Here is a 23,119-nt window from a genome sequence, read left to right as displayed (position 1 = left end):
CCCCCCAACTATGTAATTACTTTTTTATTCATCTCACAGGCTCGTTCAACTTCCTTGTTTGTGTCTAATTAAGTGGATCACAATGAGTCCAGTCAGTGCACCCAGCATACTTCCTGCTGCCTCCTCTACACCTGTACCTTCCTCCAGTGATTCAGTCTTACAGAGATTCACACCTCCAAACTCCCCGACTCGGAAAAAACACTTCACACAATCACATGATGCATCTTGATAGTATTTTTCATTAGACCCTTCCTGTCTGGTGAACACCCACTCATCAAACTCCACACTCCCAGTTTTTATTATCACTGCATCTCAAGGCGAAACTGAGTGACGTCACTCTGACGTCATCAGGGTTATTTCCTCAGACTGATAAGTACTGCTCGCAACAAAGACAAAGATCTCCGTGTGAAATCAGTGGAGCGGCTGTTTAATATTACAGCTGTTTACTTCAGAGCCGGATGAATCTACATCTGTTTAAATATGATTTTATTTATTTAAATAAACATTAATTCCACTTGTACTGGTGACAGATTAAAGGAAAAAAACCTGAATAAATAAGTTGAACACGTTTAGAAGAATTACTGATTATATTTGGATTATATACAGACTAATCAAATCACCTGTCTGAAGCACTTTTCCACTAGAACCATTTATATCTATTTACCTGAACAGATTCACATTCAAAATAAAACAACACCTTTAAATTACCATTAACTGAACTGCATTCATTTCACATTCAGAATAAAACTGAAAACTGCAAATAGTATCTTAGTAAAACTATTTTATTCTGCATATTAAACTGTAATTATTTCAATATTAATGAGACTGGTTATAGATACTTAAATACTTGCAAACTGCATTTTGATTAATTTTCATTAAATCTTGTTAATTGTACTTGGAGTTCACAGCAACAACAAACATGAAAAATTAAAGATTTTTGGTATTTTTTTATTTATATTTATATATTTAATTTTTTTTTTTATTAGTTATTATATCGTTGACAGCGGAGATGGAGACGGGGAGAGAGCAGAGCGGATCGGAGGGAAGGACATGCAGCAAAAGTCCTTATAATATTTTATTCACCACCAAACCATCAGCCGCCCCCTCCACCAGCAGGAGGTCATGCTGACGGTTATGGAGTAAAAACTGAGTGAACTCTGGGGCGCCCTGGTGGCCTTGAGGTTAAACTGAAGACCATGAACCACATGATTTCCACTGTCGACTATAACATGTTAAAAAAAAAAAAAAAAAGGAGGCATCCGTTTTGTTGAAGCAACAGAATAGTTTATCCAGCCTTGGATCAGAGCCTCGCTCCACAGTACGTTGTGTGTCTCGTTTCATATAAGGATGACAGTTTTTCTGAAATATGATCCAATATCATCGTTTTATTCATATTTCTATTTTCTAGTTGCCATTAACGAACACCATTTCCCAAAAGCCCAAGACACTAAGGGGCTAAAGGTCACGGCTGGATAGAAGACGAGTCGAGGGGTCTCGGTAAATCAGACTTGTCTGTAACGACGGCAGGAGAGAGAGGACTGAACGCTTTAATGGATTTTACGGACAAAATAAGTTGCGCCGATGTAAAATTTCATGGGAACCGTAGATTTTTTTCTGTAACTTCATCTTAATATCACGGAGGTTTCAGTTTCGAATATCATCTGCAGATTTGTCTTAACATATGGAAATGAAACATTTGGAGAAACACTGAATTACAGGTTACAGGAGTTAAAAGAAGCTGAAGGTTTCCCGAGCACGGAGCCAGGAGACCAGGACCATTTGGCTGTCAGACTGAGGGGAATGAGTGGGCTGGCCTCCAGACCTCAAGGCATCCAGCTGCTGGCACTCCACAGCGCTCGGCTGTAGTTCATTCAGCTGTACAACAAAGTCAATAACTTAAAGCAGAAATCGTTCTTCACCACTTTTTCCTGTTAATTCTTTAATCTCTCCTTCGCGTCGTCATCACGGCGCTCTTTCCTTACGCCCGGGCTCTCTCTGTAATTGACCCGCCCACGCTGCTGCCCCAGCCTGACAGACGGTTATCAAATGGAGCTGTGACCCATCAGCAGCAGTGGTGTCTGCTTTTCCTTACACATTTTACTCAGTGACAACCACATCTGGCAGATCTGGAAGGTTTTCTTGCCAGTGCTACAAAATTTCTTTGTCATTCCGCCTCCGCTGATTTGATTTTCGTGGTTTCTTTCCCCCTAAACTCCATTAAAACGTGGTGAAGAAAGGCGGCCAGTGTATTCTGTGTTACTTCATGTCATATTCTGACTGGTTGGTTTGTAGGCATGTAGTCGTAGCAACAGTCACATTGTGAGAGTTCGGTCCTGAATTTTCTGACACTGTGTTGTGTTGTTGTGGCTTCAACATTTCCACAGGCCTGACATGGAAGGAAGAAAATATGGCGCAGCATCTAAATGATGCGTCTTCTGGGCTCTGCATGTTGACATGGGCGTGTTGTACATTTGGAAAAAGAAACACAACATGGCTGCCAGACGCATCCACATTACATCATCTACATAGGGTGGTTTTCACACTGGCTTTGAGTAACACCCACAGACTATAAATAAAGGTCGATGTAGCCTCCGTGACGTGACTCACGGGTTTCTGAAGAGCGGGTTTGAAGCTCAGAGTGAGCTGCTTCACCGTCGTCATCTTGGCAGTGCCTGACTCCGCCCCTGACTCCCGAGCTAATCCAAAAATGGGAAAAGAGGTGCGGCGTGTGTGGAGTCGAGACTTTGGTTCGTGCCGGTTTGTTGGCAAACATACGCTTCACCCACCTGTCACTCAAAAAGGCCACGCCCCCTCAATTATGCATAACTTTAAGTCTTCATAAAATGTAAACAGGTGAGTTACATAAACAGGTGTCGTGAACCAAAGAGACTAAAACTGTTTTTGTACCAGGCTGTAAACATGTTTCTTTCTGCTGTAAAGTTGGACATTTTAACATGGGAGTCTATGGGGACTGACTCACTGTTGGAGCCAGACTCTGGTGGCCATTAGAGGAACTGCCGTTTTTGGTTCTTCAGTGTTGGCGTCATGTTTCAGCCCCGGAGGTTGAGGCTTGGTAATGACTACAACATACATGAGTTAAATGCATCCGTCCCTTACACTGACTTGTCATTGGCATGGCAGCTTCGTCTGACTCCTCAACTCCATGGAAGTTTGTTTTTTTTATATATATTTTTGGCAGCTCTGATAATTGTCCTGAAACCAAGCTGTAATCATTCAACACACTGTACTTGTTTAGAATGAAAAAAAAAAAAGAAAAGAAATTACACTCCCTCACACTGCTGTCCTAGAAATTTTCCTCCAACTGCTGTTATGTATTCTGTTTGAAGCTCGGGCTTGACAGCTTCATTTGTGAAGTGTCTCAATTAGGCAGAATATTTCTGCTGACATATCTCGACGCCCAGACTGTCTGACGAGAACATGAAAGCCCAGACTTAAGGAAGTCATCACACACCTCGGCAGAGAGAGACAAACACACACAGTCATGTGTGAACGAACACGCACACACACGCAAACATATGCAAACACTAAAAATAGAGGCAGCTATCCTGCTAACGCTAGTTAATGCTCCTCACCCCAGACAGCTGGATTTGCATATCTTTAATGTGCTTTTTTTTTTTTCTCCTCCTCTCTCCTTCCCCTCGCTGCGTTTCTCCTTCTCTGTCCGTCCTTCTGTTTTGTGTGAAACAGTCTGGGCTCTTGGAGGAACTCTCAGGAGGGTTTGCAGTGCATGTTGGGAGGGAGCATTTTGTGTCAGAAAAGCAAGAAAAAAGCAGGCTGAAAAGATTTCAACAATTGTTGTAATTAGATATTCCCCCCCACCCCCCCCCCCAAACCCCCCATTACAGTGGCCTGACCACTGTAATGGTCTCCATCTGGTCTGTGAGGCGGGAAAAGAAAGATATTAAGTCCCTGGGCTGTATAGGACGGCCATCTGGGCCGGGCCACTCCCACCGCTCTGAGGCCACCTCTCCACTGTCCCAACCCACCAGCAGACCGGCCCACTGGCCGCGGCTACACACCACGACGCCGTGTCTGCAACATCAACAACAATAGATACCGGCCCGCTTGTCCCATTAAGCCCATGTGATTCTTCCAATAGTCGGTACTGCAGTCAGTAAATAGGCTATGTCATTCTGCTAGCAGGCTGGAGCGGCGCCAGTTGGAGTCTCGCCAATATACAGCACATTTATCAAGCTCAGGGGACATATTTGTCCGCTTCCTGTCAGGCCTCCTTCACCACGATTGGCAGATTTTAAATCCAACCACGACCCTTACATCAAGTATCTATAACCTAAAGCGTCTGATTGGTGCAGCCTGGAGTGAGTGCTGACAGGAAGGTTAAAATTTGTTTCTCTATTAACACACTCATAACAGTTATTCTATAATGAGTTACAGAATTTCAAATATCATAAAGTTTACTTGCTTTTTATACAAAGCTTTTTTATTGTTACTATTTTATTGTAGTTTTTATTTATTACACATTGACTTCCTCTTTCATAACTGCATGTTGTGCAGTTTGTGGTAAAAGCAATTTCAGCCACAATGGGGAATATTTGCTGAAGATTTGCCGCCGTTCTTTAGTCACAAAATCAACAAGTCCGACAAGGATGACGTCATTTATCAGTGTGATTTAGGAAAAAGATCCTAGATTAGGTCACAATTACTTCCTCATTAATATTTGATAACCTTCATTGTCACGGTTAAAACAGTAACTGCTTGAGAGTAAGGTGAGGGAACGATCGTGGTCATGGTTAAAGCAAATTAAATCTCTTTTAAGTCTGAAGTTAGCGTCGTACTTTCCACATCTGCGAGAACTCGAGTCAGTTNTGCCGTTCTTTAGTCACAAAATCAACAAGTCCGACAGGGATGACGTCATCTATCAGTGTGGTTTAGGAAAAAGATCCTAGATTAGATCACAATTACTTCCTCATTAATATTTGATAACCTTCCTTGTCACGGTTAAAACAGTAACTGCTTGAGAGTAAGGTTAGGGAACGATCGTGGTCATGGTTAAAGGAAATTAAATCTCTTTTAAGTCTGAAGCGTCGTACTTTCCACATCTGCGAGAACTCGAGTCAGTTGTGTCATTTTTCTACAAACATGTTACCATACGATATTTTGATGCTATGATCACACAGACATTAAAGCCAATATGTGTAAAATTTATGACAAAATATATTCGCTACACACATTTGACAGCCGGGTCCATGCCAGCTAAATGTCTACATGCAAAATCTATTTGTTATTAACATGCAAAAAACATTACAAATATTTTCTTTCCAAATGTAATGTATGTAAATAGCAGTGTGCAAACTATTATTAACAGAACAAAATAACACAGTCTAGCGCAGCCCTGCCACTTAAAGGCCTAAAAACATTACAGAATTAAATTATCTGTTGTCTTTGTTGTTGAATCATGTTTGTTCAAAATAAATATGCAAATCAGGACGTTTCACATCTGGATGTATTGTTATAACATCAGGCCAGACACTCGCTGCACAACTGCAGTCTTAATTGTGACTAATTTTCAGTAGCAGTTCTCTCAGCCTCAAATCAACTGAATTAAATTTTATTTGAAATTAAGCAATTTTCTGTTTCAAGTTTCATTAAAATGATCTCAAATAAAACTTTGGACTAAAATACTGGATTTCTCTGACGAGACTCTGCTGTGCTTCAGAGTGGTAGTACAGACTGGGCTTGTGTTTCTATCTGGTCAGCAGACTCTTGAGATGAGGGTTTATAATAATATATGGTAAATACTCAACCAGACCACTCAAATGATGTTGAACTAAACACAAAACAGAATCTAAGACCTCGAGCCTCCGCTGTTTGTTTATTAAATAACCCGCGGTCGTTGAAATGTCTGATAATCCAAACACAGCTTGACTTCCTTAAAAGCCCTCCAGATATAAACAGTCCATCCACCTAGAGCCAACTGTACACAGGATATTCATTCTTCCCATTTTAAATAAAGTTTGCTGCTGATCGTCGGTCGTTAGAAGATCACGTTAAATAAAGCTGCGTGCTGGTATTTGTGGCAGCAGGTATCATCAGATGGAGCGGCTCTGCTAAAGAAAGGAAACCTCCACCAAAATCAGAGAGCAACAATCTCCTGCTGCGGTTACAATAATCTCTTTTGGATCACAGAGATAAATAAATCTGCTCCTCAGTATCTAAATGCAACAGAAAGAAGATTATTATTCTGACCAGCGATTCTCAATAACAAATACTGAGCACTCTGGTTTATGTTGTTTTTTTGAAGAGTGCTAGTTAAAGGCTGCACTCGACAATATTTTCATATGATGACAAAGTGAAGGGTCAATCGTAGATCATATATGAAACTAGAGAGAATAATCACAGACTCTACTGAGCCTTTTAGCCTCATTGTGTTCACTGGTTTTGTTTCTGGTTCTTTTTTACTGAAAGCTAGCTGCTACGTGTTAGCGACCAGCTGGTGAACACAGTGGAGCATTTAGCAAATGGTCAGACTCAAGACTCAAGACAAGGTTAATATTTAATATATATAACACTAAAATCCTCATTTGAGCCCTGAAACCACCAGGCCGGGAACCACTGCTTTCAGATAAATGACAATCTACTACAGCATGTGATAAACTACAGCTCTGATGAAATTTTACCAGTGTAAAACGTTTGGTTTTCCTTTATCTGTGATATTTGCTCCTATAATTTTAGCTTCTCAGCTTTTTAGCTAAAATTCTTGGCAGTCTAAAAACTGCTGTTTTTTAGGAGCTGGTGACATTCAAAACAAGAAGGTCTGGCGCTTGTAGGATATCATGTTTTTAATACATGTGCTAAAATCATTAGATGATGTAAATAAAATAAATATGTCCTTATCTAGAAGTATAGGGTAAAGACTGTTGAGCAAAATCAAAAGCTGGATTTCTAGCCACCTATTACAAATGGGTTTTTTACATCTGGAAGAAGACTTTCATTTTGTCCCTTTATCATAGTTCACTCTTTCTATTCTGGTCTGAACATATGTGACTATATGCAGGATTTAAACGTGTTACTGTGACGCTGGTCTTGACGTGTAAGTGCAGGCAGAGGCCAGTCCGTGCTAATTAAGATAAGTACTGGACCGTGAAGAACTTTCACATCACGGCTGAACAAGAACTGAAATGTTTGACATGGCTGCAGTCATAATGTTACTGGTTCAGCTTTCACGTAATGGGAGTCAATTGATACCTGGCGCTCTAAGCCCTGCAATCTCATCATTTCCCTCCATTTTCTTTTTCCTGTTTTGATATTTCAGACTGTAGCTCGAGGCTGACTGAGCACGTTTAGCACGAGATCTTCCAGGAGAGCGGCGTCGCAGCTTTTCTTCAGACTCCGTCAGGCTCGTCTGTTAACAGATTCGTTTAGTCGCAGGATCTCAAATGGAAATCGATTGTAGCTTGTTTGCGGCAGTGATGAAATGTTGAACAAAAAGAGATGGATATGCCATAGGATAAAAGACTGAGCATTGCTCAACTTCTGTATCAGGAAATCAGGAAGTAACTACACACCACAAACTGACTGTTCTGGGTGTAACTGAACACAAACACATTATTCTGATACAAGCTAATATGAACAAACAGAACAATGTCAACAATATTTTGCTCCCCACAGGAAGAAAAACCGTTGGACTAGAAAGCCACAAATAGTGTCCCATTAATTTCCCAAAATGCCTCTACAAACGAGAAAGTGTAAAGTCCAGGACCTGCACCAGGTGACCTGCTGAAACAGGACAGACGGTGAAACAGTGACCGCATCGACATAACAAACCGGTGGATCCCTCGATGACGAAATGTACATCACGCAAAACCCTCACGTACCGGCAGATGTGGAAAGCATCGGCTTAATTTTATCCACTCTAATGGTCAATCAGAAAAGCAACCGCCTGTCCAATTACGTCTCCTCGTGGAGGAGGTCTGGAGTCTCGTGCACCCGAAATGAAAAAGACAGATCAGGTCGTGTCTGGAATTTATTTAGAGATAATAGAGTGTGAGGGTGTGGTCTAGTTGAGTTGGTTCATATGGATCTGAAGGCTTTGTAAAATAATAATAAAAATTATTATCATTATTATTATAATGATGAGAACAATTTTCTAGATTTAAATTTTTTTATTTTGTGTATTTTCTCAGCAGATACTCATGTGAGAATAGTATAAATGGAAATGTAAAACAATTTAACACAGAAAACAGGAAAATGTCTTCACCTCATGTGACTTTAGTTCGACGTTACGCTCTGCCCTCAGTGATGCATCGACCTCAGAGCTCCATTTAAAGTCTGTGTGAACTGGGTTTAACTTTGTGTCCTCCATTACATTCCACCCAGTTTGTTCATAATTATCCCTGCAGGGAAATTCCTTTGTTACAATTGCTCCACACTCAAGTTAGGAAAGAGGAGGTAAATAAGTGAAACAGTAAAAACTTCTATAAAATAGTATTAATAATAAATGCACAGTGAGGGATTAGGAAGAATGTGGAAAAGCAAATGTGTAAAAAGTAAAAAGTAGTGTGTACAGAGCAGAGTTCGTCAGTGGTTCCCTTCATCTCAAGTCTGTCTTTGCCTGTGGCCTCTGTCTGTCTGTCTGTACCTGTCTGTCTGACTGTCTGTCTGTCTGTCTGACTGACTGACTGTCTGTCACCCCTGACTTTCCCTCTCGCTCTCACAACAGTCATCCAAGCTATACAGCCGCTCAGCCGGTGGAAGAACGCTGGGCACGGTGCCAGCCAGCCAGGGCGCCAGTTGGGCAGTCCATCAGTAACATTGAAGACATGTTATCCACCCGAGTGTAACCGCCTGGCCCTGATCACCTGTCTGAGCCCCCCTCTCCCACACCCTCCTCCCCCTACTCACTCAGGGGCCCTGGGTAAAGTGCTCGCAGTCCCCCGTCTTGCTTTATCAGCATGGCACCCAGGCATCCAGCCCACTGCTTTAGGTCTCTTAAAACACGTACGCAAATAAATGAGGAGGGTGCTGGAAATAACCACTTTCTCATCTGCAGCCAAGGCGCCCTGCTGGTCAGGTCATTGTCTTTAAAGGGACAGGGGCTCAGAGAAAGCAGACCGCTGCTGACCTCCACTCGTTCTTTTCTTAACGAATACAAAGTCAGCGAAGTTAATTTAGCCTCCCTGTAATATAAAATAGATGAAAGGTTCCACAGAGGCTTATAAGGGCTGTTTGTTTCCCGTGCTTTAAACGCCACAGCTAAAAATATTGCTGTCGCTCTTTTGATTCAAAATATATACAGGATTCGCACTGTGTCTTGTCCTCATTCAATCTGCTTCAATATAATAGTCACCGCTTTACGGATCTACTGATATTATGGCTGCTGAATGGTTTGGAGTGGCACTTTAAGGGTCATTTCCTTTGGCGGCTCAATATTAGCCTGATTTTCAAACTAAACTGACCGAGTGAGAAAAAGAACATAAGGTACAGTCAAAGTTGTCCACAATGCAAAATCAGTGTGCCCTGCTGCCAGTGACCCTGACCAGCATTAACACTGGAAAATGGAAAATGACTGGTTTTCAATTTCAATCAATGTGGACATGTTCCATCACAGTGGTGTCCAAACCGTGGCCAAAAAATAGTCTCCATATGGCAGAAATTATTTTTTAAAAAAAAAGAAGAAGACACTTGTGAGGCTTTCAGTCCAGAATACACACATGACAGAGTATCAGTAACAACGCAACAACATCTCACTTGTGTGTAGAGGTTTGCAGCTCAGTGAGGGTGTGTAAAGGACAGGTATGGATTTACTGACTGTCAAAGAGACAAAACACACACACACACACACACACACACACACACACACACACACGCACACACACACAGACTAAAATAAAGGGAGATTGTGCTGTAGCCATGACAATAAGGTAGCTAACGTAAGCAAACCAACTTTGCTACAACTTTGCAACATTAGCTTCATGTTGTTAGCTAACAATGCTAATTTAGGACTACGAGGTTTTAGCTCTGGCAGCTTCTCAGACAATACAAGTGAAAGTTACATTATTCATTAGCGTGACATTAGTAAAGGTGTACTGTCTGTGTTTGTAGCCATAATGTTGCTAACTTAGCTTAAAAGCTGAGCTAGCTTAGCTAACGATACTGGCATTAGAGAAGGTGTGCTATCTTTGTTTGCAGCTATAATGTAGCTAACTTAGCTGATAAGGTGAGCTAGCTGAGCTAATGATACTGGCATTAGAGAGGGTGTGCTCTCTCTGTTTGTAGCCATAGTATAGCTAACTTGGCTAATAAGCTGAGCTACCTTTGCCAACACTACTCCCATTGTGTGTAGGCATTTTGAGGTTTTGGGTTACCTGCCAGAAAGGACCTGTGACCTGAACTATTTGTTTTGTGTTCCTATACTCGGGCTACTTTAGTCTTAGACCTCAGATCATATTTGCCAGTGACTTGTGTTTGTAGAATGAGGTTTTCACCTGAAGCTCCGTGGCAAAGCTTTAACCCTCTTGTTGTATTCAGGACATTTTGATGAATATTCTTATTTTTTTTTAAACGCCTATAATAAAAGCTACATCTGTGTTATGTGTCAGATTCGACCCAGTGATGATTATGGGTTGGTTATGCAGATAAATACATAGTAATATATAGAATGGTTCTTTAAATCTTCGATGCAGACAGCTGATTTTTAAAAAAAAAAAAAAAAAAGGAAGCATTTTTGAATAACTGATTGAATTTTGAATTGATCGGAGCAAGTTAACATCACAGATTCACTTTAAACCATTTCACATTTGTGATATTAGAACCTCCGAGCGCTGTAAACCACCAAAAATAAGTTCCTCTTTGACTTGAACCAAAGAAACATCCATGCAGAATAACTTCAGAATGTGCAAAGCGGGGCTATAACACAAAACAATAACTTTGTCATCATAATGTAATGCATGAAGTATTTGCTCTCCCCATCCCTCTGGCAACGTTGTGCGCCTCGTGAATACAATCTCCTCGGCCTACCATACAGTATCTCCCTCTCCCTGTTCCGTCCATAATGAATACGAAGTGAATTCTCAATAACAAAACCTGACTGCCTGACCCAGAGCAGCTGCAGAAAGAGAAGCAGACCCCGCGAGGCACTGGAGCCATTCAAGAGTTTCTCAGGTGTCATTATAGGTGGAAGCTGAACAACCTTTGATGAAAGAGTGATTGAAGGTCTGTTCAACCTGTTGAGAAATGATCAAAACAATAGTGCCAACTGAATTGTGAGCTGGAGCTCTGTAGAGTGACTGAAGGTCAAGTACTTTTAAACAGCTTAAAGGAGCCTTAATCCAAGGAACTGCGGTCAAAATCTTTGCCTTTAACCATCCAGAACTTCTCTCGCTACGTCGAGTGTCAATGTGTCAGTAGGAAAAATACTCCCTCCTCATGCATATGACTTGAAATGATTAAGTGGATTTTCAAATGGATCCGTAAGTGAGAAATTGCTTGTCCTGAGTCCGAATGGTAAATCTTGTGTGTGGTCTCTTCTTTTGGAAATATCTAACTGCAATTGTTTCTGTTCACAGCCGCAATGATGGAAGCCTGAACGCCGCCGAAGGCCTGTGAGCGGATACGCACGGGGTAAGGCAACTATCATTGTCACACTGAATAGCTGTGAATCTCTTTTCATTTTTATATACCTCAATCTCTGTTGCCTTTTGATTTGGATGCGTCGTCCTTGACTAGCTCGCACATGATCCACCGACGTGTCAGAGTTCAACTTTGGAAGTACAATATTCATTGATTATGCATACTGGATCAAAACATGTGAAAATCAATGGTTTTCTCACTTCAATTGAACCACCCACACATCTTACTAATCAGAGGCTTGACTGGTTTCACAAAGATATGTAAGACCGGTCTCCAGAGTTAGACCACATCAGATCTGCTCTTGTTTCTCGTGCAGTTTGAGGGGCGTCATGGAACCTGATTAATTGCCTGAATGATCAAAGATCTAGCTTTCGGATAATCAGAGGGATTTTTGAAATGTCAAAAGCTTTGTGGGTTAACACAACGTACAAGATTAACAACTTTAGTGGTGTCACACCAGGGAGACAATGACGATCCTTTGGATAGGACTCATAAGATTTCCTATCACTAATCACACTGAGAGCGGAATTTCATTTGAACAAATCAGGTGAATCTTTATTTAATTACTGGGCCTGAGGTGTTATTGAGGTGGATATGATGCACGCACAATAAACTTTATTGAGGCTTGGCCCTTTATTGGTTCTCGTCCGTGTCCTCTAACCGAAACCATATTTAAGAAACAAAGCCAACTTCCTGTCTCCAAGCGTTAAGTCATGATGGCGAGAGAAGAGACTGACAATGTTTTCCTAAATAGCTCATTTTGACCCCCACTGTTTCTGTTGCTTTGCACATTTGTCACTTTGAATAGTAGCTTATAATAAGCCCTTTTCAGTTCATCAATATTATATATACACGTATTTGTCATCAACGCTGTTTTAACCTCTACCGTCATTCATTTGACGGTCGCTGGTTCTCAAGTGTGCATTGAGCAGATAGCCGGATTTCCACACGGCTCTTTCTATGAAAGGTAATGTGTTCGGCAACACATTGCGGCTATTACTTCCTCCATCTCTCCCTGCCAAACACCTCTCTGTGGTATTGTCTGTGCTGGAGTGCTGCAGCAGCTTTAGAGGAAGGAATCATTGTTCTTCTTGAGGGCTTAAAGAGCTCGAGGAAGTCATAGACAGCGCTGTTCTCCCTCCTCCTTCCTGTCTCCTCCTCCTTCCCTCATGAAAGTCCGTGAAATAAAGTGCATCACGATGTTCCCATATGGCCGAATACACCAGAGAACTCAAGTACTTTGCATGATAAATGATTCACAGTTGGAAAACAAGTGCAGTAGTAGAGTGCTCTCCACTGATAAATTGGGTTTCTATTATAAAGGGCTGATATCGACCTTTTATAAAAGTGCATGTCGTCCAGTTAGCGTTGTTGCTTTTGAAATGATAGGTGTGATGCGGCTTTATTGATTATGTATTCATTATAGAATTTATTAATGTTTGTCTATAGGACCAGGAATGATGCATTACATTAATTTTGTCTGTTCGACTGAACTGATGATGCATCGCTTCGGCTGGATTCCCCCCGGCTTACACAAGCACTGGACTCTGTTTGTAGAAACAGTGCTGAAGCCAAAGCAGCTTGTTTACAGAGGTTGGCTGCTCAGAACTCTCATTTTACAACTGGTATGCCCACGGAGAAAATGGCAGGGCACGGCTATAGAGGAGTGAGGGTTTTGTTTCATTAAATGAAAACTCTCTGTCCAACACTAATGAAGTCCAATGTGACCGTGGAACCTCTCCGGTCACGTCGACCAGGTTAAAGCTGGTTTTTTACAATGTCAGTGCACGACAGTGTCAGTGTGGTTAAAGGAAAGACTGTAGCTACTGTTAATAATACAATGAAGGTACATTCTGGTCTAATGCATGAATGTCCTACATGCTCATCCTTCCCTCGACCTTACTTTCCACTTCGCTGCATATAGTCGACACTACTTCCTGCCTTCGCACTGAAAGTTGACATAAATTGTTGGTGCAAAACCGCTCAATATTAACGCAAGTCTTGGTTTGCAGGTAAACTTAAGCTGGGTGAAAAATGTCGCTGACAATCTCTCCTAAATCTTGCTGTTGCATTAGCACAGCTCAGAAAACATCACGACCCAAAAGCCCAACAGTTAATAACAGTTACAAACCAGGCGAGCGATGGCACAAAAGGAGTAAATTAGGAATAAGGAAACGGGTAAAAAGCTTGGCTGAATGCACAAAGACAATCTGGCACATGGTGAGTGAAACTGGCAGGTATACACACACACACACATATATATATATATATATATATATATATTTATACACGGAGGGGACTAATTATAGAAGAGGAGACAGGTGTGTCATTAGGGGGAGGAAGATCAGGTGGGAAACAGGGCACGGGGGGAGGGGCCGGTAGAGTGAAACTGAAAACATGGAGACAATGTGCAAAACATGACATGAGTTTGGATAAAAAAAAAAAAAATCTTACTCTCGTTTTATGTTCCAAATAAATCTGACTAATCCGGAGGTTTTTGTTTACAACCTGTTTTACTTCCCGGCTGCTCGTGTTTCTTGTCCCACTGGACCCATGCTGCATGTTCTCAGGGTGAAGACATAAAGTTTTGTTCTTTTAAGGACGGCACTTCCTGGAAACATTTGGCACAAAGATATTCAGATCTACCTTATCATCCAGACTATAGCTGTATTTCTCAGGGAGTCTCTCCATTCCCTGCATTCCCTCCTCCCGTCCTCTACTCTGCATTGCCTCTTTTACTATTCCCTCTGTCCTCCTCCTCTTCCTCTCTCCTCCTGCTGAGCCTCACTTGCAGTTTGCCCTCCTCTTTCAATCTCTTTCTCCCTTCCTCTCCATCTCTGTCCTCTATCCTATTCATAACAGAAAGCATTCCTATTCCACCTTCCTTTCAGCTTGCTATACTCCTGTCTCTATAACTAATGCTGCTCTTCTAAAATCCCCGTTTCTTCTCTGGCGTCTTCCACCTGGCTCTGCACGGAGTCAGATTCTTTGAACCTCTATGAGGCTTTATTGTTCCACGTAGAACAAAAACAGCCGTTTATGACACGCCAGCTTTATTTCATGCAGGTTTACTAGAAGCTGGAGGATTGATGGCCTCGTTGCCATTTATGTATTCGTCGAATTATAAGTCCAAGTAGAAGGTTTAAGAGGTTTTGACGGACAAATATTATATTTCACCAATAATCACAAAAAGCATTTTTATTCGCGATAACCTGCAAAACTTTGTGTAAAACATTCGACTGTGCTCTTTTCTGTTAATCTACCTCCTCCACTGAGCTCTGCACATCTGCAGAAAGTTCATTACTAAATAAATAAGTAGCCATCGTTGTTTTATTTATTTATTTCTCTCCTTCTCCTTTTGTTTTCTTTAGCTAAAGGCCACCCCCCCCTCTTTTTTTTTTGCTGTAACGACAGCCTGCGAGCACATCCCCGTGGCCTTCTGCCATTCGGATCTGCAGGGAGGGCTTTCTGGCAACACTTGAGTCAAAGCTCCCACTGTATTGAGTTGTTTCACAGTTTGATCAAAGTGGACCTGATCTGGATACACCAATGAGGCCATTCATAGACGCTGCACTCATTAGGGAGGGCGTTTTTACGATTAATAATGCACCGTTAACAGTCAAATTGTGATTTAACAAATTCAGTGATGATGTTTTCACCCAGGGAGGCATTTGTTGTGCGCCAGAAATCCTCCCCCCAAAAAAAAAACCCCGGTGGTAGGCTGTTAAACGTAGGCTTGGGCCAATGTTCGATAATATCAACTATCGTGATATTTTCTCGCCATGTGCAATATTTTTCATAATATCTCCGCATATGACAAATAAAACTTTGAACTGCTGTTTCGCGGCAGCATCGCTTGTACCTCAAACATAAAGTACGATCATACGATAACATCGTATTTCGCGATATTTGGCCTCAACTGTACAGAGATATTACATTTTGGATATCGCCTCAAGCCTAACACAGGAATACACTGGACAACATTTAATTAAGGCCATCAAGCTAAACATCTAACACAGGCTTCTTCAGCCTTCTTCAGTCAAACTTCTTTGTTTTCTCAAGTTACTCTGTGTGAATTTTATGCCTCTATTCATCGGAGACAGACAGGAAATGCAGAGAGCGACAGCCAGGGAATGACATGCAGCAAATGGTCCGGAGAGCTGGGACCCGAACCGGGAACACGCCACCCAGGGCATAAGAGCCCACGTGATATGCGCCCTAACCACTCACTAATATAAGGTAGACGATGAAGGAAGTTCATTAGGATCCATCACTGAGTTCAGTTTTTAAATAGAGTTGATGGTAGTAGTGTGGGTATAACAGGGTCTAATTTGGGCTGAAATAATCACGACTGGCACCTGTGATACTGTGAACAGCTGATGGGAATTTTCATACAATCATTTTTCTGCATTACTGCAGTCTGGGGTTCAACTCAGTAAACAGAAAGATGACTGACAGTCCAACCAAACTTCTTCTACACAGAACATTTTGTGAGAGTTTGGCTTCTTTATCAATCTCCTGCACACACACACACACACACACACACACACACACACACACACACACACACATAAACACAGAAATTTCCTGGCAGGTAAATTTGCAAATAGATGAACATTCTTGATATTTTCAGGCAACGTTTCAGAAACAAATACCTCCGAGACAAAAAATTACTTTTGCAGAATCAGCATATTTGCAACTTCTGCATTGTTAGCCATTTATAAAGCTAACCTGACAAATGCATTATTACACTAGCCAACTGGCCGCATTTTATCCGAAGCACTTCACAACTTGGGTTCAGTATCTTCCCAAGGACACTTTATGACTTTGACGCTTCAATCAGCGGACGACCTCCTGAGCCACAGTAAGCCCCAGCTAACGGCTAACTATAAGGTACAACAAAACACTTAATCACCAGTGTGCTTCAAAGGAAGCACCAGTCCGATCACTGCAGCTCCCCCTCTATGTTCACCTGCCTGATGTCCGAATTTGGGGAACGCTGGTGAAACCACTTCTGCCACTTTGTGTGTGTACACCATGAATTCCTTAGAGGAGAGAGACCGTCAAGAAGTAATCCCCATTTCTATGACGGCAGGTTTATCGAGTGTGGCCGTTCTGAATAAAGTATAAACAGTTCTGTCTTCAGACACGTTCTGATGACACGTCGTATAAACTGCTTCATTCGGAGGATATCCAGGAGTTTAGTCCTTTTTTTTTTCTCTTTGTGGCGGATAAAAAAAAAACGGCATTTTGACAGTTTGGGATTTCCCTGATGTCGAAATTCACTTTACTCATCTGTTTGTGTGGGTTTTTTTTTTTTCATGCCAGCATGATGTGCATGGAGCAAAGGTGGGAGGAGGGATGCAAACAAATGAGACAATCATTCAAATGAGGGAGAGAAAAGGAGCTGTTGGTAGGGTGGAACTTGGATTTTGGGTTTTGAAGCACTTGGGTTTTAGGGTTTGAAGCACTTGAGTTTTGGGGTTTGAAGCACTTGGGTTTTAGGTTTTGAAGCACTTGAGTTTTGGGGTTTGAAGCACTTGGATTTTGGGTTTTGAAGCACTTGAGTTTTGGGTTTTAAAGCATCAGGGTTTTAGGTTTTGAAGCACTTGAGTTTTGGGGTTTGAAGCACTTGGGTTTTAGGTTTTGAAGCACTTGAGTTTTGGGTTTTGAAGCATCAGGGTTTTGGGTTTTGAAGCACTTGAGTTTTGGGGTTTGAAGCACTTGGGTTTTAGGTTTTGAAGCATCAGGGTTTTGGGTTTTGAAGCATCAGGGTTTTGGGTTTTGAAGCATCAGGGTTTTGGGTTTAAAGCACTTGGGTTTAGGTTTTGAAGCACTTGGGTTTTAAAGCATCAGGGCTTTAGGTTTTGAAGCACTTGGGTTTTAGGTTTTGAAGCACTTGGGTTTTGGGTTTTGAAGCATCAGGGTTTTGGGTTTTGAAGCATCAGGGTTTTGGGTTTTGAAGCACTTGGGTTTCGTAGAAGCTTCTTGGATGAGAGGTGAAACGTCTTCAAGTGTCTACAAACAAGTCCAATTACCCTTCATTCACCTTTTCTTTGGATAACCAGGACCTGCAGGACTGAGAAGGGGTTTGGACTTTACGTTTTCCTGGAAAACCTCAGCCAGCTGCTTCCTGACTGGTTGTGGATTGTTGGTCACCGTAGCGGCACCGAACTATCAAATGCTTGCTAGTTGCATTCAGGACATTAAGCTATATGTACAGTAGATATAGGTAACCAGGTCAGTGACAGTCAGTTTATTTACCACGGGTAGAGTGTAAAGAGCATGTGTAAGTGTCCTCGTGTTGGGGTGACTCACCTCACAGTTTATGTCCATTTCTGGGAAGTGGTGTGTCCTTTATGTAGGCAGGGGGACAGTCAGAGGATGGCGGAGGGTCAGGTTGATGGATGGGTGTGTTTCAAGTCTGACTTTGGCGCAGGAGACTGGAGTTGGCGTCCTACCAAAGACCTGCAATTGACATTCACATATTTATTAACGGTTATCCAAGATTTTTTCAGTAACCGTGGAAAAAAGTGTTATTGTTTGATCGTATCATCCTAACTGGATCTGCTCATATCTTTTCCTTAGTGATAACATAGTTGTAATGTGCTGATACGGTAGAGAAAAAAAAATGCTGTTATAAAATAATAGATTTGCAGAGTAATCAAATATCAGCATTCTCATACGGTGAGCCTTGATAAGAATGGAAACTGGCGAGGACAGGGAAGGAGAGAAAAAAAAGGCGACCAGACACTTCGGCACACCTTGCAGCAGGGACACTAACACATACTTAATTTTAAAGTACAGTCCCGATAAGCCGTGGAAACTGAGAGGGAACTGCCCCAGAGATCCAGAACCATACCCACAGGTACAAATAGCAACAGGGGTTTCCGTCTTCCACAGTGGAAAGAGCTCCTCTGCCCTCGCCTCCATCATTATGTGGGGTGACTGAATGGAAGCATTGCCTCCTTCTCTGAAAGGCTCGTCTCAGGCTTGCTTTATTCTGGCCTTGAAATAACCCGGATGTCTCCTCGCTGACATTCAAACATTTCTCTTTGTGTTTTTGTCTCTGGGTCAATGCCAGACTCCCTTCGCTGCTGGCTCTGTGGAATTTTTGTCAGCATACTTGTAGGGCAAAACCTCACATTGTATTTTTCTAAGGAATGCCAGTGCCGCTGATAGTTGTTGGTATTTTCTATTTTCTGCCATAAAAAAAAAAAAAAAAAAATTTAGGGTGGAGCAGTGAATTGGATTTCCTGCTACACCTGGCTTTTGAACTCGTGTTAGGGTTTGTGTCGTTCCTTTAGCAGAAAGCTCTGAAGCAAGAAACGAATCTCGTCTTAAAACGTGATGATGAACAAAAGCACAGATTTCCTCTCTTGAATTCATGTCACAGCTCTGCAGCAGCAGCAGCAGCAGCAGCAGCAGCAGCAGCAGCAGCAGCAGCACCCAGACAGTGTCTGACAAATGCATGATGGGTATTGGTGTGTGGGTGTGTGTCAATGTGTGTGTGTGTGTGTGTGTGTGTGCGTGCGTAGGAGGGAGGGGGGCACAGAAATCGACTGGCAGAGTAACGAATGGCAGGCAGCCAGGTTGTCAGCTCACAGCAGCTGTCCTTCATGGGGGACTGGTACATGAAAACAACAAAAAAGATAGAAGGAGCGAGAGAGGGAGACAGAAGGACAGCGAAAGGGCACGGTTACTTCAAGCGCTCCAAAATCCTTCAGAAAGGAGATTTACAAAGAGACCAGGTTAAGTACATAAAAACGAAAAACGGTTGTCAGAGAAAAGACAACGACCGGTGTCACGTCTGAGAGCTCATCAAATTGTCCTTCAAAGTTTGTTCCCAAAATTATCCCAACATTTGGAGTTACAGAGCATCCGAGATATTTTCTTGTAGAATACAAGAGGGTGAGATTTATTATCCTTCGGTCTGTTTATTTGTTTGAAAACTACTGAATACAGTTTTCACTGATACCTGAGCTTTGCAACCAAAAACCTTTCATTTCAGAAAATAAAGCAAACCGTTCAAATGCAACACTGATTACTTGCTTTGCTAAAAAGAAAATGCAGTATAGAATAAACAAAATGATGAATTCCCATAATCAGCTTCTTACTGTGATCGATGTGGTTCTACAGAAACACACAGGTTTCTGCCAAAGTGAGAATACTGTAGTAAAAGATGCATGTGGAGCTGAGATGGTTTGTCAGTTATTCAATAAGTTGATCAGCTGTAAATGAATCAGCAACAATTTTAATCATAGGTCATTTTCAAGAAGAAAAAAAAATGGTTGCAAAAGTGATATGAATATATCTGATTGAGTTCTGAGATTTTTCTGTGTCATTTTTACTATTTTATTATATTTCAATTAACTAAAAACAACATTATCTGCAGATTAATCAATAATGAAAATACAAGCAGCTTATGACGACCTACAGTTAACGTCTCATTGTAACTATCAGTCTTTTCAGCAACTGCTCCAAAACTTCATGTTTGCATTCAAGTGACAGAGCCTGTAGTGGCAGTGGTAGTTATAACGCGAGTATAATTATAATTATAAAAAGAATAAAGAATAAAGAATTGTTTTTAAGCCGTCAGCATTAAAATTTTCTTTGGCGGAGGGAACGAGAGAGAGCGAAAGAAGCGAAGCGCCTTGTAAATGTTCAGAATCAGTAACTGAAGACGGACGAACCGGTTCAGAAAAACAAACAGCTCTGAGTCCAGTGTCTTTTCTCAGGGATTCTTGTTGATGCACTTTTTTTGTTGCTCTGTTTTTTAACTTGGTTGTGATTTCCCCCTTTTCGCAAAGTCAAAATTGTTCCAATAGAAACAACTGCTGAATAAACAGTTAACAAGACTGTTTGAGTTACTATTGTAACTCTACAACTAACCAAACCTTTACCTTTAAGAATCGAAGTAATTCAGGAAACGCTTCCTGTAGGAGGGGACAAACAACTTCTAAGGCTGGAGCACTCGTCGGTTAATTGCAGCCCTGAGTCAAATCTATCATCACATCAGAGGTGATCAGCGCTGATTAATCCTCTCCGACCCGTTTACTGTTCAATGAAAATGATCCACTTACTTTCATAGTAACACACAGTCTCTTAAAACAGTTTTCCACTCCACTCAACTGGAGCCGTTCACCTACTGTAGCACACGAAGGCTTCTCCTGAATGAGCAATCAAGACGCTTCATAAAGTCTAATTAAACAATCTGTTTTGGTACACTGGGGCCCAAGTAGCAACAACATGTTAATTGTCTCTGCTCTGAGACGCTGCCGTTCATGGCAATTACATGCCTGTGCAACTGGAGTTAGAGTTAAACTGCACACGCAGGACCTGAAGTAACCGTCACCAGCTTAACAAGCTGCCAATAACAAATGAGGAAGGGTCAAAGTTGACGGCTTCATTGTTCTGTGGAATTATTATCAATGAAAGAAGAACAACTGCAGGGAGGAAAGATGGAACAAAATACATAATAATAGAGGAGGACAATGTTGAATAAAACGAGACCAGAAACGGCAGCAAGAGAGAAGATATAGATATATATATTTTGAGGTCATTTAAAGGAATTAAAATTGGTATTGTGTCTCATGGGTTTGTGAGAACAAATCCATAACTCACAAGCACACAAATTAATAACTGTACAGAAGTATAAAATGAGCCAGATATATATATATATATATATATATATATATATATTCTCACCTCAGCTGCTTGAGCATCTTTCAAACTTGTTTCGCCCCATTTATTTATTTAACTCCTTTGTTTGTTTGCATGGTTTATTTGGATTATTCAGCCTTACGTTTACATGGTTACACTGAGCAGACTCTACACTCTGGTGATTGCTTCTCAATAACAAAGTTTAAACATTTAAAATGCTAAAAAATATAAAGAGCTGAAAATGATTGGAAACTGCTGCTGCTGTTTAATTGGCTCAAACAGCCGACAGCCAACAGTGGTTTTTTTAGCAATTTTAATTGCAGCTGAATATGTAAAGAGTAATTTAACACAAGCTCAAATATTTTCTCTCCTGAAAAAGTGCATGGTTATTACGGTGTGACTTCACCGTGGTTACAGGTGGATCACAGAGTTCAAACTTTATCAAAATAGTGTTTTTACGTTAAGGTGTTAACTCTGTAATAAACCAAAGACCACAATCACAATTTTCATGCAGGAAATTAGTTTCAAATCGATGTTAATTAACGTATTTTTTTTTCAATTAAGTAAATGAAACCATAAAAACATGGCATGAAATTTGAATGTCAGACAGACGACAGCAGCAGGAACAGGACTGCGCACTGTGTCACTCCACATTCAACATCACAACGTTTTTAATTTCCTCCCAGAGAACTTGAAGCTGCACTCGCTTCCAAACTTGATTAAAATCCTCCTTTCTGATTGGTCAGTGACAAGCACTCTGCCCGGAACGTGATTGGTCACATGAGGCCATCTGTCTCCGTGCGACTCACAGACAGATCTGTGCCCACGGGGCTGTCGGCTCTTTTAGCCAATCACCGTTTAAAACACACACAAAAGCATGAAATGGCATTTCTGTTTTTATGAGTCATTAGTTTGCAGTTCACCTGAAATGCCTGAAATGTGTTACTGTATATGGAAACTAACATGGGCTGAGTGTCTATTAAAAACATCATAGCTGCTGTTTTTCATCTGCAGAAATAAAAACATATTATTTCATCAGTTTACCACCATATGGTGTATGAGATTATATTATATTAAAATATCAAATATGTATTCAGAGAGTGGTGCGCCTCTGGTAGTCTACACAAAATACTGTCATCTCTCTCCGACATTTAAAAAAGTAATTATAATTTCAATAATTTCAATGGAGAGTTTTTGTGCAACTTGATGGTTAAAAAGCCTCGTTTCTCCTTCTGAAGGAAACCTTTCAATCTGTGTGGAACTGTTTCAGTGATATCACATATTTTTTGTAAACCGGTGTAAAAGGATTTAATTTAGCTTTTCAGCTTTTTGTGACCTTCCCATTTCTGTTAGTCAGCAAAGTTTTGATTTCAGTGTCACGCTTCAAAACCAAAGAGAAAATCAGGTATTTATTATTTCAGAGTTAACACTCATTAACTGCTGCTCATCATCATAAAACTCAACAATGTTGCTATAAAAATTACCAACAAGCCAAAACACAGTATGAATGTATAAAATTCAGATATTACATTTAAATTTTTCCCTTATTCTGGTGCATAGCAACAAACACCCACATCATACTGTAAGTGCCTGTCAGCCAGTCAGAAGTGAGAAGTCTTTGCGACCATACAAATAAAGTTAAATACTATCATTATTCTTGTTATATGTTCTTTGGGCAAGTTTCTTTCACAAAAATTCAAAAAATTCAAAAAATGCGTCTTATGTTTTCTTTTCAGACTGAATTTATGTTCCAAGAAAAAAGAAAACTGCCCATAAGCAGGATCTGTCCACATTGTAACATCAAGGCAGGTTCAGTGCTGCTGTCAGCTTTATGATTATTCTGATT

General features: G+C 41.0%; 1 long non-coding RNA gene across 1 annotated transcript in view; it reads left to right on the top strand.

Moving 5' to 3' along the window:
- LOC111234793 overlaps positions 1-23,119 on the top strand; it is a 104,745-nt gene that overhangs the window by 42,811 nt on the left and 38,815 nt on the right. The window contains exon 3 of the long non-coding RNA XR_002665656.1: positions 11,547-11,601. This is a non-coding gene — a long non-coding RNA (uncharacterized LOC111234793). The remainder of the gene's footprint in view (positions 1-11,546; positions 11,602-23,119) is intronic.

The sequence above is a fragment of the Seriola dumerili genome, unplaced genomic scaffold (assembly GCF_002260705.1).
Source record: "Seriola dumerili isolate Sdu_G_001 unplaced genomic scaffold, Sdu_1.0 BDQW01000458.1, whole genome shotgun sequence".
In the NCBI taxonomy this organism is placed as follows: Eukaryota; Metazoa; Chordata; class Actinopteri; order Carangiformes; family Carangidae; genus Seriola; species Seriola dumerili.
Note: the sequence above shows the minus strand (reverse complement) of the source record. Positions and strands in the feature narration are given on the sequence as shown.